The sequence below is a fragment of the Chaetodon auriga genome, chromosome 12 (genome assembly GCF_051107435.1).
Source record: "Chaetodon auriga isolate fChaAug3 chromosome 12, fChaAug3.hap1, whole genome shotgun sequence".
Taxonomy (NCBI): domain Eukaryota; kingdom Metazoa; phylum Chordata; class Actinopteri; order Chaetodontiformes; family Chaetodontidae; genus Chaetodon; species Chaetodon auriga.
In genome coordinates, this window is record NC_135085.1 from 4,009,239 (window position 1) to 4,021,644 (window position 12,406).

The 12,406-nt window shown below is 41.4% G+C and overlaps 1 protein-coding gene across 1 annotated transcript in view; it reads right to left on the bottom strand.

Annotated features, from left to right (window-relative positions):
* LOC143329021 (xenotropic and polytropic retrovirus receptor 1 homolog) overlaps window positions 1–12,406 on the bottom strand; it is a 40,980-nt gene that overhangs the window by 26,027 nt on the left and 2,547 nt on the right. The window lies entirely within an intron of this gene.

Sequence of the window (12,406 nt, forward strand, 5' to 3'; positions counted from 1 at the left end):
TTTCTGTGCTTGGTCACAATAAATCACTCAGTAACATTGTTTATATTAAACAAATGATTACAGTGTTGAATCCCACAATAAAGTCAACAATTATCATTCCAACCTCAGGGCTGTTGGGACAATCCCAAGCCTACACAAGGCTGAAGAGTCACTTCTCAGAGGAAAGGCTTGTACTGGGACACCAGTGCAAGGGCGAACATGAAAGGAAGAAATGGGAAGCGTCTCATTCATGGACAGTTAAACAGGGTGGAGGACAGTGGACACAGACGAGTCTGAACCTGGGTTAACCAGTCAAACAACCTGCTCTTTAAATGAACAGTACAGCACCCTCCCATCCAAAACGCTAAACTGGTAGCCAACCATTATCAAAAGGCCATGTCTGACAGTGTGAAATTCATGGCTGGAAATAAACAACATGAAAAATGAAATATCTGTTAAATGTAGCCACAATATAGATGCAAGATGCTTTGGTGACACGACTGATACACCATGAGATCATATCGATTTGTCAGAGGTTTCAGCTCTGCATTTAACACCTCAGGTTTAACTGGATTGTTGCAATTGACAAAGCAGGCCTGAGCTTTTATGATGTTTGCTTCAGTGTCATGAAGCAGCTTGATGTGTCAAGTGCTGACCTGACTGGCTGGAAACAGACATTTCTGCCTGGTTATTCTATCCACACTTTCTCAATTGATTTCAAGGAAATCTAAAATGTCACATACTGATACTACATGTGAAATGACATCTGCTGTGATAGAGGACTTTCCATATCACCCAATCCTAAAAGGTACGATGCACACACAAACACAGTTGAAGAGGTTCAGCTGATCACTGTCTGAAGGCGCTGTGTTTGTCCAGCTCCTTGTCAGATGATGGCTGTGACACACAATTTTGCCATCTGCCTCACTAAAAATGGAAGAGGAAGAGATTCAGCTGTGTTTTTTATCATGCTCTGGCGTGAGGACAGAGAACTTCAGCAGCATCTTCAGATTTTCCTGCCTTAGTGTGGAGGTAGTCTGAGATACAAAGGTCACTTGCCTCATGGAAGCTATAGTTGGACGACTGTACTTAGAACACTGCACCTAATTTTCTAATACAAATACATACTTCATAACAAGCTGACCTTTAAAGGACAGTCTGAGCAAACACATTATGCCAGAGCTGCACATTTCATTCTTGTTGCCAATTTTTCTGACAACAATGTTGCCTATGTGTTGCTGCACTGATGCATTTCTACCATTTTTCCTTTCTCGCTTTACCTCCATCCTTTAATAATGGAGTGCTGATGATGCAGCTCGTCAGACTCCTTCATGCTCTCTGTTAGTAAATCTGCAGTGTATGCTGCAGCTTGTCTCTGCTGTAGAGAGGGCGAGCAGACAACAGTTATTCAGTCTCAGTTAGTACTAGTAGGACAGTCGCCCTCTTTCATCTGCTCTCACTCAAGAGTTAGAGCGGTCAGTCAGTCAGTGTTTCAGAATGCCACCAGAGCACAAGACCACAATGGTCTCACTGTGTGCCAGCCTGCCTGCAAACTAGGCAAAGAGCAGCGGAGCAGGCTTCTGCAGTAAACAGCAGAGCAAGCCAAGGTCATGCTATAGCCCACAGAGCCAGCCTATGCTCTCTGCTTCACCAGTGCTGCCACTACAACGACGTAAACAACAACAACACAAACCACAGACAGCACAACACAGAGCAAAGACACAGCAAAGATGTGCAAAGAAATCAACCAGAAGGCAGTAAGATGACTCTCATCCTGAAGAGTGCCTGCCATTCTACATTTACATGTAGAGCATCAGAGTAGATGGCAGTGCTGTGTCAGATACTCCTGATGTACAGGGACCAGACACCCAGACACAAAGAGAATCCTGCAGATACACATATACAATGTGCCACAAGGCTGTGTAGTAATAACAAATCATTGTGTTTTCATTGACTGGCTATAAAAACAGAGCTATGACCAGAGGAAAGGACTCAGGATCAATACTAAAGCGTTTGGAGCTGTAACCTGAGAGATTCAGCGCTCAGCAGGTAGAAGAGAGGAGAGGAGTTTTTAAATATGTCAAGTCTACTGCTCAGGGCCTCGTTTATTTCAGATAACATTCCCATCAGCGCCTCTGCCCTCGCAATATTTTCCTTCACAACTAAGAAAAACAGCTTCTTTTCACACAAATGCAAATATGCACATGTGTAGAGCAGAAGCTAAATCCCAAGTCAGGACTCATGTTTCTTTCTAATACCACTTCTCCACAAGGGACCCATGTTCGCTCCACGCTTCCCAACATGCTGTGTGGGAAACAGATAACCAGTCAGACAGGGAATTACATAAACGGCCAATCATTGTATAAACCAAACTATTAATATTCCATTGTTTCCATGTGAACATCACCGCTTTTAATGTCCTTGTCACTGAAATAGACAGACGCAGACTGAAGTCACACACACAGACTGAACCAGGAGCCTATAAGTTAATACTTTTGTATCAAAATTGTGGTTTGATATGACTTAGATTGTTGACAAGGTCTTACGAAGCTGTAATTTGAAAGATGAAGGTTTTATGCCACTGTTGATTTCACTACACGAGTGTCACTGGCAAGTTTACTCAGCCGTAGCTAATTACTGTTAATTACATCAGTTGGCCAAACGACAAAAACAAACTCTTGGCAGCTGTCTGGTTGACATGCTCTGTGGAAGCGTTTGTGCTCAGTCCAAAGATGCTTTCTTCTTGAGAGAATCATTTTGATGTTGCAGACATAGAAAGCGTTTTTCTGCTCAAAAAGAGTGAGAGTCTTTGGCAATGAGCATACATTAGCAGACAAACATGCAGCAGTAATATTAGGGGTTAAAATATCGGTGTCCTTATTGCCCTTGGTAGAGACAGGAACTGTGCCCTTGTTATTAATAAATGACACCACAGCCATCGTTGCTGCCTGCAACCTAAGTAACAGAGTGTAGGCTTGAGGGTTTGGAGTGAGTAAAAACAGGATCAATAACTCTACACACTTTCACAGCTGAACTGGACTGGGGCAGAAAGAGAAGTGTTGACTTTGTCTCCAAAATTAGTGGATGACTGCTAACTCCAGTATTTGGTATACATCTACATTGGTACAATTTTTGTCACATTTCTCTTACAACAACAATGTTATTGTAAAACATGCAATCACAAGTGAGAAATTCAAGAGATGTGAGCCGGCTGGAGCCGACAGACTGCTGATCGAGACTGCTTCTGTTTTTATTTCCATTTTACACAGTGTCCCAACCTTTTTGGAACAGAGGTTGTAGCAAAGCTCTCCGTCTTCTATGGGGACCAGTTCTTTGGATGTACCTGCAGCTGGAGTCTCAATGACCTTTAAGCATCAAAGCTTGTTTTGCTGCTACAGGTAATGAAAAATGACTGGATGTACTTGGCTGTGTGTTATACAAAGCCTGACAGAACACGGTCTCTTCATATGACGATCATGTATCGTGAGAGCGCTTTGTTCGCCAACCTAACGTCATGCTACGACCAGCACACACGCAAATACACAGAGAGACTCATTTGGGTGACAAATGCAAAACTTGACGCTTTCCCACACTTCTCCTGAGGCCCAAAGAATACGCGCAGAGCCAGCAGGCTGGCTCAGCATGTGCTAAGGTGCAAGTTTCCAAAACAAAACACATACAGCTCGAGAGGAAGGAGGGCAGCTCTGCTTATCCTTACAGATTACCCTACTTCTGTCCTTTTCCCCTTCTACACACACACACAGATGGATCTTGGCCTCTTGCTGGTCATGTTCCTCAGTCGAGGGTATCTTCTCTCCTCTCACCAGCCTCTACCTTGATCCAGACACACTCCTTGTGGTCGGTCACCGGGGGCAGACTGTTAGACCACAGGAGCTGACCACAAATCTGTGGGACAGACCATGTCTGTGTGTGAGGTGTCTATACCATTATTCTTTGTTTACTCAATCGTCTCTAATGTCTCTGTCATTCCCTGTCATTTTTCCCTGTCTTTTTCTCTTGTTCCTCTCTTCTCTTTGTCCATTTATTCACATTATGATATTACCCCCGACCATGCCTCTCTCTGCCCACTCTTCTCCCTCACCCCTTCTCCTTTGCCTAATCTCTTTTATGCATTCCTCTCCTTCTCTCTTTTCCCTAACCCCCACCCACGAGGAGACAAACACTTTATATCTTGACACCAAACTGTCAGTAGGATTATATGAGTCATAACTGGATTATGTTTGCATTTGTGTCCTGCAGAAACCTCAGATCTCAAGGTTTTTTTGTGTGTTAGCGGCAGCTCACACGGCTCATGTACAAAGCGCCTCGTGAAGGTGTTGCAGTGAAGATATGAAGGAAGCTGTGTTTTTAAAATGTCACGCCTATCAGGGTGTTACAGCAAGAAGCAAAGAGGGCCCCCAAAATCCTAAAAACAGGGTTTTGGAGATGTTTGTTGCAGGACAGTGACGTCACGTTTTGTGACGCACAAATGACGCAAAGTAATTCTAAACCAGGGGCGTCACTCAGTATTACCATCTGACTGAACAGTTCTTTAAAGTATGTGGAGAGTGAACGCTACATTATTTTCATAGGTGAAAAATACAAGGAGTATAGACTGGTATTAATCTCATGTTTATGCAAAGATGGCTGAAACTGTGACATGAACAGCTTAATTTTCGGTGCTGTTGGCTGTTTGTGTATTAAAGACCTGGAAATGAGAACAGACTTCAGACTGCAGACTCTAAACCTGTGCTTTGGATTTGAAGCTAAGCTACTGCTTTCTTTCAATTTGGATGACTGACTGTGCCTTTGAGGAGTTTAATAATTTGAAGATAATTCGTTTACCTCAATTAATATGCAAATTGTTTCAGCTAAGTGCTCCAAAAACAGAAATTCTATCCACAGATAAAATCAAGTCTAAACCCATCACACTGTATGACCTTGAGTTCTGAGTTTTGGAAACTAACGATTATTTTGATCATCAATTAGTCTGCCAATGATAATTTCAATTATTTTTATAAAATATCAGAAATTGCTTGTTTTGTCTGATCAACAAAGCCAAAGACATTTGTGTAAGAGAAGAGAGAAGCAGCCGATCATCTTGTTTGAGAAGCTGGATGCAGTGGTTGGGATTCTTTCTTGAATGTCTGAGAAACAGTTACCAACATTAACTGATCAATTTTCTGTGGATGGACTCATTTTTCATCTTATTCTGTGTTTACACAGACAATTGTTTGATGGAAATAAAAAAGAAATCACTCTTTGACAGACGCACACACATTCAGTGGAACACAGAAATATTTCTGTGCTTATTGTTTCTGATTGTGTTTCGATTGGCTGTTTCAGTGGTCAGCCATGTTGCTTTACGTCGTGCTCCTTTCTGTGTGCACTCCAGGGTGCTCCTGCTTCCCCCACACCAAACACATGCATGTTAGCTATTAGGAGCACTTGTGACACAGACCTCTGGCCGCTGTGGCTTCACACTGCTCCTGAAAGGCAAATGCAGAGGATGCCTTTCTTAGCGCAACCAACCCAGCAAGACAATGAAATATGATGCAGGAATTCCCGTCGGAGCAACAGATTGAAGAGTTCAAAGGCTTATGGGGCGCTAGAAGACCCCACAATTGCTTGTAATAGTCACACACAGGATTTTACAACTCTGGAAAGTTATCACAGCTGAGCAGCAACTACTTTATCTTTCATCAAGACGACTGCAAGATACTCAGTAGAACAGCATTCACATTAATCTACTAAGATTGTGCGCTTGCATGCATTTGATTGGCCCACACAGCGCCTTGCTCGATAACACGGCGCTGTAAAAAAGTTATTGGCAGGCTAACATGAGTCGTTTTTCTGGAGCTCCTGCAGCGACACCCCTGCTGTGCCGATGGACCGGCTCAATTCAAGCTACTGTCACTCTGAACTCCGCCTTGCTGGAATTAAACTTAAGCCTAATGCTCACCAGAGACAATTGTCTTTGTCATGATGACTGAAACTCTTAGGTTTGTAAGTGTGGTCCTAGAAGTCATCATACTCTTTTTTTAATATCTGTCACTGGTAAAAATCTACTTAAAGCTCTGAAGCAACATGTACAGTAGAACTACAGCTGCTGAAGGGCATTCTGGGAAATGCAGGACATCACTAACTGCAGCAGACAGCGACAGTGAGATGGAAATGGTGCGTGGATGTGTTATTGAGGCTAGGCTCACAGGACAGGGGACAGCTATGGGAACTCAGAGGAGACCCAGGCATGTGATCTACGCATGTGTGTCGCTTTGGATGAAGACTGAGTTGATGTAAGTACGTGACCCTCTAATGCCAGTCAGGTGGTAGCCGATGCCATCGGCACTCAGTCCAGGTTTTTCCACATTCTTCTGGCCTTTTTACCCGTTTCTTCTCTCTTTCACAATCTGTCAGTGTTCAGATTTTTTCCTCATTCTCCACATTTCTCTTTGGTCCTAGAAAGAGGTTTAATTAGAGTTTGTATGGGGATTATGACAGTAAAGCCTTTAGAAATGTCAGATTCTCTGCTCTTCTCTCTCTTAATCCCACTCATCTGTCTTAACAGTCATTCTCAACTTCCTTCTATGGACATTTTCTTCAGTCTGTCTGCACTGACCTCTGTGTGTCTGTCTACAGCTGACCATCTATATTCCCTATCATTTTACTACCTGCTCCTCCTATCACAGACCCCTTTTCTTTTCCACTTCTCTTTCCAGACTATCAAGCACCATCAACACGACTAAAAACTCAGATAAAGCCGCAGATGCTTCTTTTGAAGTCTGCGTTTCAACACTCAATATGTCCAAACAGGCTGACGAGACCTGTCCCATATTTAGCCTGAGTTTGGAGAAGACAACCCCTCGATATGCTCTATGGCCCTGACTATCCAACAGTCCACCACATACCAGTCAACTGATTAAAGGTGCACTCATCAGGTCATTAAAGTGGGCAAATATCAAATGAACATGACATATTTGCCAGGTGTCAGTGTCCAGATGGTCTTGGAATTAAGATTAAAATAGAAAACTAATTTGGAAAAAACATAATCTTGAAAAAAATAAAACAGATTTGATTGAGCCCTTTGCATTCATATCTTCATTGTTTCGAGTGATACTTCAGTTGGCAAAGCTTTCTTAATTGTCTGATTTTGGAGCTACATTGAACATAGAGCCTGGAGAACATACTGGCTTCAGGTGAAACAGACTAGCAGATGCTATGCAGACACTGTGGGAGTGACTTCCTATGACACAGAAGAACACAGACACCTTTCGGTCATATTTTACATCAGCCCACAACATGAACGGTTAAAACACACAGTCACACACCTTCTCCAAAGCATGTTGCCTCCTGGCCAAGCTGTGGGTGAAAATCAGCCCAACCCAAAACAAACGCTGGCAGACACATTATGCAATGTAACCAACAATGTACCTTATTTTTACTGAGGTTCACTTAACTATAATCATATAAAGCACTGTGAGATGGTAAAGTATAGATTAGCTTTAAACAGTATTATGATGATAGGTTTTGATCCCTGCGAGGAAATTCACACAACAGGCAATGTAACTCTAAATGACCCTTATTACGTCTAATATGAAAATGGGGCAAAGTAGTAGAAGTGTCAGAGACCCTTCTCTTCATGTCTGCTGACTCAAAATGTGACTGCAAGTAAAAACAGAGAATTGTTGATTCACCCTTATTTTTCTGTCAACTGCTGTCTTCATCATTCCAACTGAAACCAGCTACCATCAGCAAACTAACTTCCCATGAACTACGGTCGCTGTGGCCTGGAGTTTCCACCACTGCTGCTGTGCACGGACCTTGACAGCAGCATTATATGTTGACAAAGACAAAAATTAGGAGCTTATCAACAAAAGAAAGAAAAAACACCTGAGGCTGATGGCAGATGGACATTACACCACAAACAAGGTGCTGCTGCCCACAGCCTAGCAGAGTGATTACCTTCTGCTCCACCACCTAATACACTGTGCAACTTCTGCAAGTGACGCACTGTGACCGAATGGCAAGCAATTAAACTTGAAAACTAAAAACATCAGTTTAATTTAAGTCTGTTTCTTTTTCAAGTCAATGGAAATCTGTCTGACGTAAAGCAAGCACAATACAAATGGAAAAGGTTTTAATAGAAGTTGAAGAACTCACAAAAAGCTTCTGGCTGACAAAAGAAACACTGTTAAGTAGTAAGGAAGTACTTTGGTGGTCGATTGGTTGTTTAAATTGCATTTACTGATTAAAAATAGGATATTAAGCCCTAATGTCTTTTGGGTAAAATGTTAGAAAAGCCCTACGTTGGCAATTTTTTTACTTACTTCTTTCCAACATGCATCTTATTTAGGATTTGTGTTAAAGGTACATCATACAATTACGCATTTGACAATTCGGTTTCTTTTGTTGCATTTTTACAAGTTTCACTAGAAAAGCTTGTCTGTTGACTTTATGCAGCCTTACCCTCTTTTCATTTGTTTGACTTTTTCGTCCTGATCGGTTCACACAGCTTACTATATACATTTCTCAAAGTTAGGAACACATGTCTGCATTTATGAGGAGGTCATATGACCCGACACGCCACATCCACCACAGATATCAGATTAAAAAGACCATCTTTGGCACAGTTGCCTACAGTGTTAACTAGCTCTCAATTAGCTTACTTCGTGTTGTAGCGGAAGCTTGATGTTTTTTTTGTGAAATTTTTCACAATAGGCATTACATTATTGGCATTCATCACAATCACTAAACCTGGTGATTTTTGCTTGTTTGTCTGTATTCTTATCTTATCACCCAACTACATATCATAACATATATGTTCATCGTAAACAGCTTATTACACAATAATGAGCCCTTATGGGACACTAAATATTGTGTAATAATGTAATTAACCAGCTGAGTCTTTACTGTTATTATGCTTTGGATGCTGAAATAACACATTAGCACGCACTCAGACAGCATCTATTATCGTTATGAACACACTGATAAAACACATAAGACACACTGTGTTCTCCACAACTACGATAAAAGTAACATAACCAGTTGATCCCGTTGCTGTGCCAGAAAAACACAGTCCATCAGACTCATCATTTTCTTCCAGCTCTGGCAGTCCTTTACACTATACATTAAATCATAAACTGCTCAAATATTTACTAAAATGCAGGTACAAGGGGGTCACAAACAGCAAACACAGTGCAGCATATTCCCACTTGTGGTGTAGACAGGAAGTTAAAAGACAAAGGCACAGAGTGGGAGCGCTTCCTTGTTGCTGAAAAGCATAAGGTCTTTACAAAACACAGATATCTAACATTGTAGTGTCTTTGCAGAAACTCAGGGATTATACTTGTAACTATTTAAAAGTTCTGAACAAAACCCAGCAATAATCAGAGGAGAAAACCAGTTTAAGCAGCAAAAATAAATAACAGCAATCAGAAACATAAACTGTTAGTGCTTTATGACCAGGCAGCACTGCAACCTCTAGGAAAACTGTTTGTCACGGTTGTGTCATCACAAAGCATCTGATTACAAACACAAAATGAGATAACTTTCACTGGAAGGGAGAGCATTGGTTCATTGGAACATTAAGAACACAATGTTGCTGAGGTACACTGGTGGCCTGGAGGTTTAAGGTGTGGTTCATGCTAACCATGAACCACACATCCTCTGTTCAAATCAGGTTGACACTCTTTGTTACATCTCAGTCCACATCATTCCTCTCATTGCCTGTCATCTCTCTACTGTCTGTCTATCTCTCTCAAAGAAAAAAAAAATGCCCCCAAAAGATCATTTTAAAAGTGCACATGTATACTGAAAAATTGGATAAATGTGCATTTGAATAAACTACTCTTTGGACATTAAACATGGAATGGTTCTTGCACTTGTAAAGCTTTAATTATGTCACTAGCCGAGCACTGGGCATTACATGGCATTTCACTCAATGCAATGCAATCAGATATCAAATGGAGTCGCTCTGATGGACCAAAATGACCTTTTTTATGACATGTTCCTTACGAGCCAATCTGTTATACAGTATTATCTGTCTTGTCTTGTCTTCTGTCCAACCAGCAACTAACCATGTCCAAAGCAGACAAGAACCAGGCGTAGTTAGATGATCAAAGTTAAAGTGGAAAGGACAGTCTGGGTAATAATTTTACCATCCACCTGTTTCCTTGTCGTAATGTGCCTGTGGCTAAGGAGGGAGGGCGGGGCGTGGCACGATGCCCGGCTCCTCCACTCTGTATGTCAAAGACAATGTGGACAGTTCATGTCCTTGGGCGACATACTGAGCCCCACATTGCTCCCGATGCTGTGTCATCGGTGTGTGAATGGGTGACTGTGGTATGTGGTAAGGTAATGGTGTGAAGCACTTTGAGTGGTCAAAGCAGACAAGAAAAGGACTATATAAATGCAATCCATTTACTGTCCAGCTAATAAGTTTGGAGGGTAAACTTGAAAAGGGGTCTGATCATATGACTGCTCGTGTTTCTTGCATCTTCTTTTAAACAGACACTGCCATAGTGTTGCGGTCCTGTGGTTACCACAGCAGCAGTGCCACTGTAATTAGTGCTGCACACTGGCGCCTTGCTCAATCCATCCTTCTTCTCTACAGCCGCAACCATTAGTGATTGAAAAAGTGATTGAAAAAATATTAATTTGCAACTATTTTGATAATTGTTACAACTGTTGTTGTTCCAGCTTCTCAAAAGTGAGTACTTCCTGCTTGGCTTTGTCATTTATGATAGTAAATGACATATCTTTGGGTTTTGGACTGTTCTGGACAGATTTTATATCGAGGAGAAGATAACAGGGTGGATAAATAGGAAGTTTAACTGATAATGAATGTAATTTTTAGCTGCAGGCTTGCAGCCCGACTGTTCTCGCCCCCTCCCCTTTGCTTCTTTCTGGACTGGCTTCTCCCATTTTGTGTCTTGTCCATCATTCTCACACAACACCCTACAACACATAAACATCTCAATTTTTGTTCAAATATCCCACAGCCTGACTGAGTGCTACTGACATGCAGTCATCCAGCAGATTTTTTAGCCAGTCAGAGTCTGTTGAGTCATACAGATGACCATCAGGCATTTATATTCTTATAGTTCCTGTCTTGTAGTCACGCTAGGAATCTGTCAGGTCAAATAAAGATGCTTCCGTCAAAGATTTTCATTGGGAAACGCAGCCAGTCTGTCAGTCAGTAAAAGAAGTCTGAATCTGTTCTATTGTCCAGACTGAAGCAAGACGCATTTTTGCACATAAAACACAATGAAAAAAGTTGCGCACTGGTATAATGTCAATACTCCAAGCTAAAGATGGGAGTGTAATAAAACATGGCATGCTTGGAAGAGCCCAGGCAAGCGTGAAGACAACAGAGCTGACGGTCTTTGGTTCAGCACACATCACATCATAACAGCTCAGGGTGCACCTCTGTTTATCTAACTGTCCTGCTAAGTGTCTGACCCAAACACAGCTGCCATGAGAAAACATGACATGCATGTAACAGCCCCGGTCAGCATGGTTCTGCAAACCTCACAGGCCTGGGTCCCACATCTTCGAAGGACTAAAACTAACTGGGCCCAAGGCCAGATTTACAGCTGGGTAGAACAACAAGCTTGATCTGGTCTGAGTCCAAACACTGCAACAGCAGGAAGAAACCAGATCCCATGTGAAGCTGCTGTGGAAATAATCTACACCAAAGTGCACAACAAGAATTATATTTATCCCTCTCACTACAACAAAGATATATTAGGATGGGTAGGACTTAGTTATCATACCATGTACATTTGATTATCTTCAGTACTGAATTATGCTGTATTACTGTTATTTTATAACATATAACTTACAATATAAATATATTGAATTGTACTATATTAGTGTTATTTAAAAAAATGTTAGTGTTAATGCTAGTAAAATTATAGGAAAATTATAAAAAATCATAATGACATATCTCATTCCCTCAAGCGTCATCGTAGCTGAAGATAACTGTGTAATACTGCGATATTTTCTGAGATTGTTTTTGTACTGTGAAAATCTCATACTGCAAACTCTACGGACTCTGCTAAACCAGTGGTGTTTTTGTCTGTTGATTTCCAAAAGCAGGACTTGAAGCTCTGCAGTGAGAAATTCTTTTTATTCTTGTTGAGACAATCAAACGTTAAGACAATCAAAGACAATGTTTGTTGGTAACCTAATTACAACTAAACAACTGTACAAAGGCACGGTGGAATCTCTCTCTGACTGCATTTCACATTAACATGAGAATCACCTGGCATGTTCTTTGCTGCTTCATTGTCTTTAAGTACTCTGCATGCTATTCTAATGAAGACGAAGGTCATTTCATTAAACAAAAATTTGGGAAGGGAATATCCCATAGCCAAATCCTACAGGCTCGTCAGAAGCTTTCTAATTCACCAGAGGTTATTTGGTT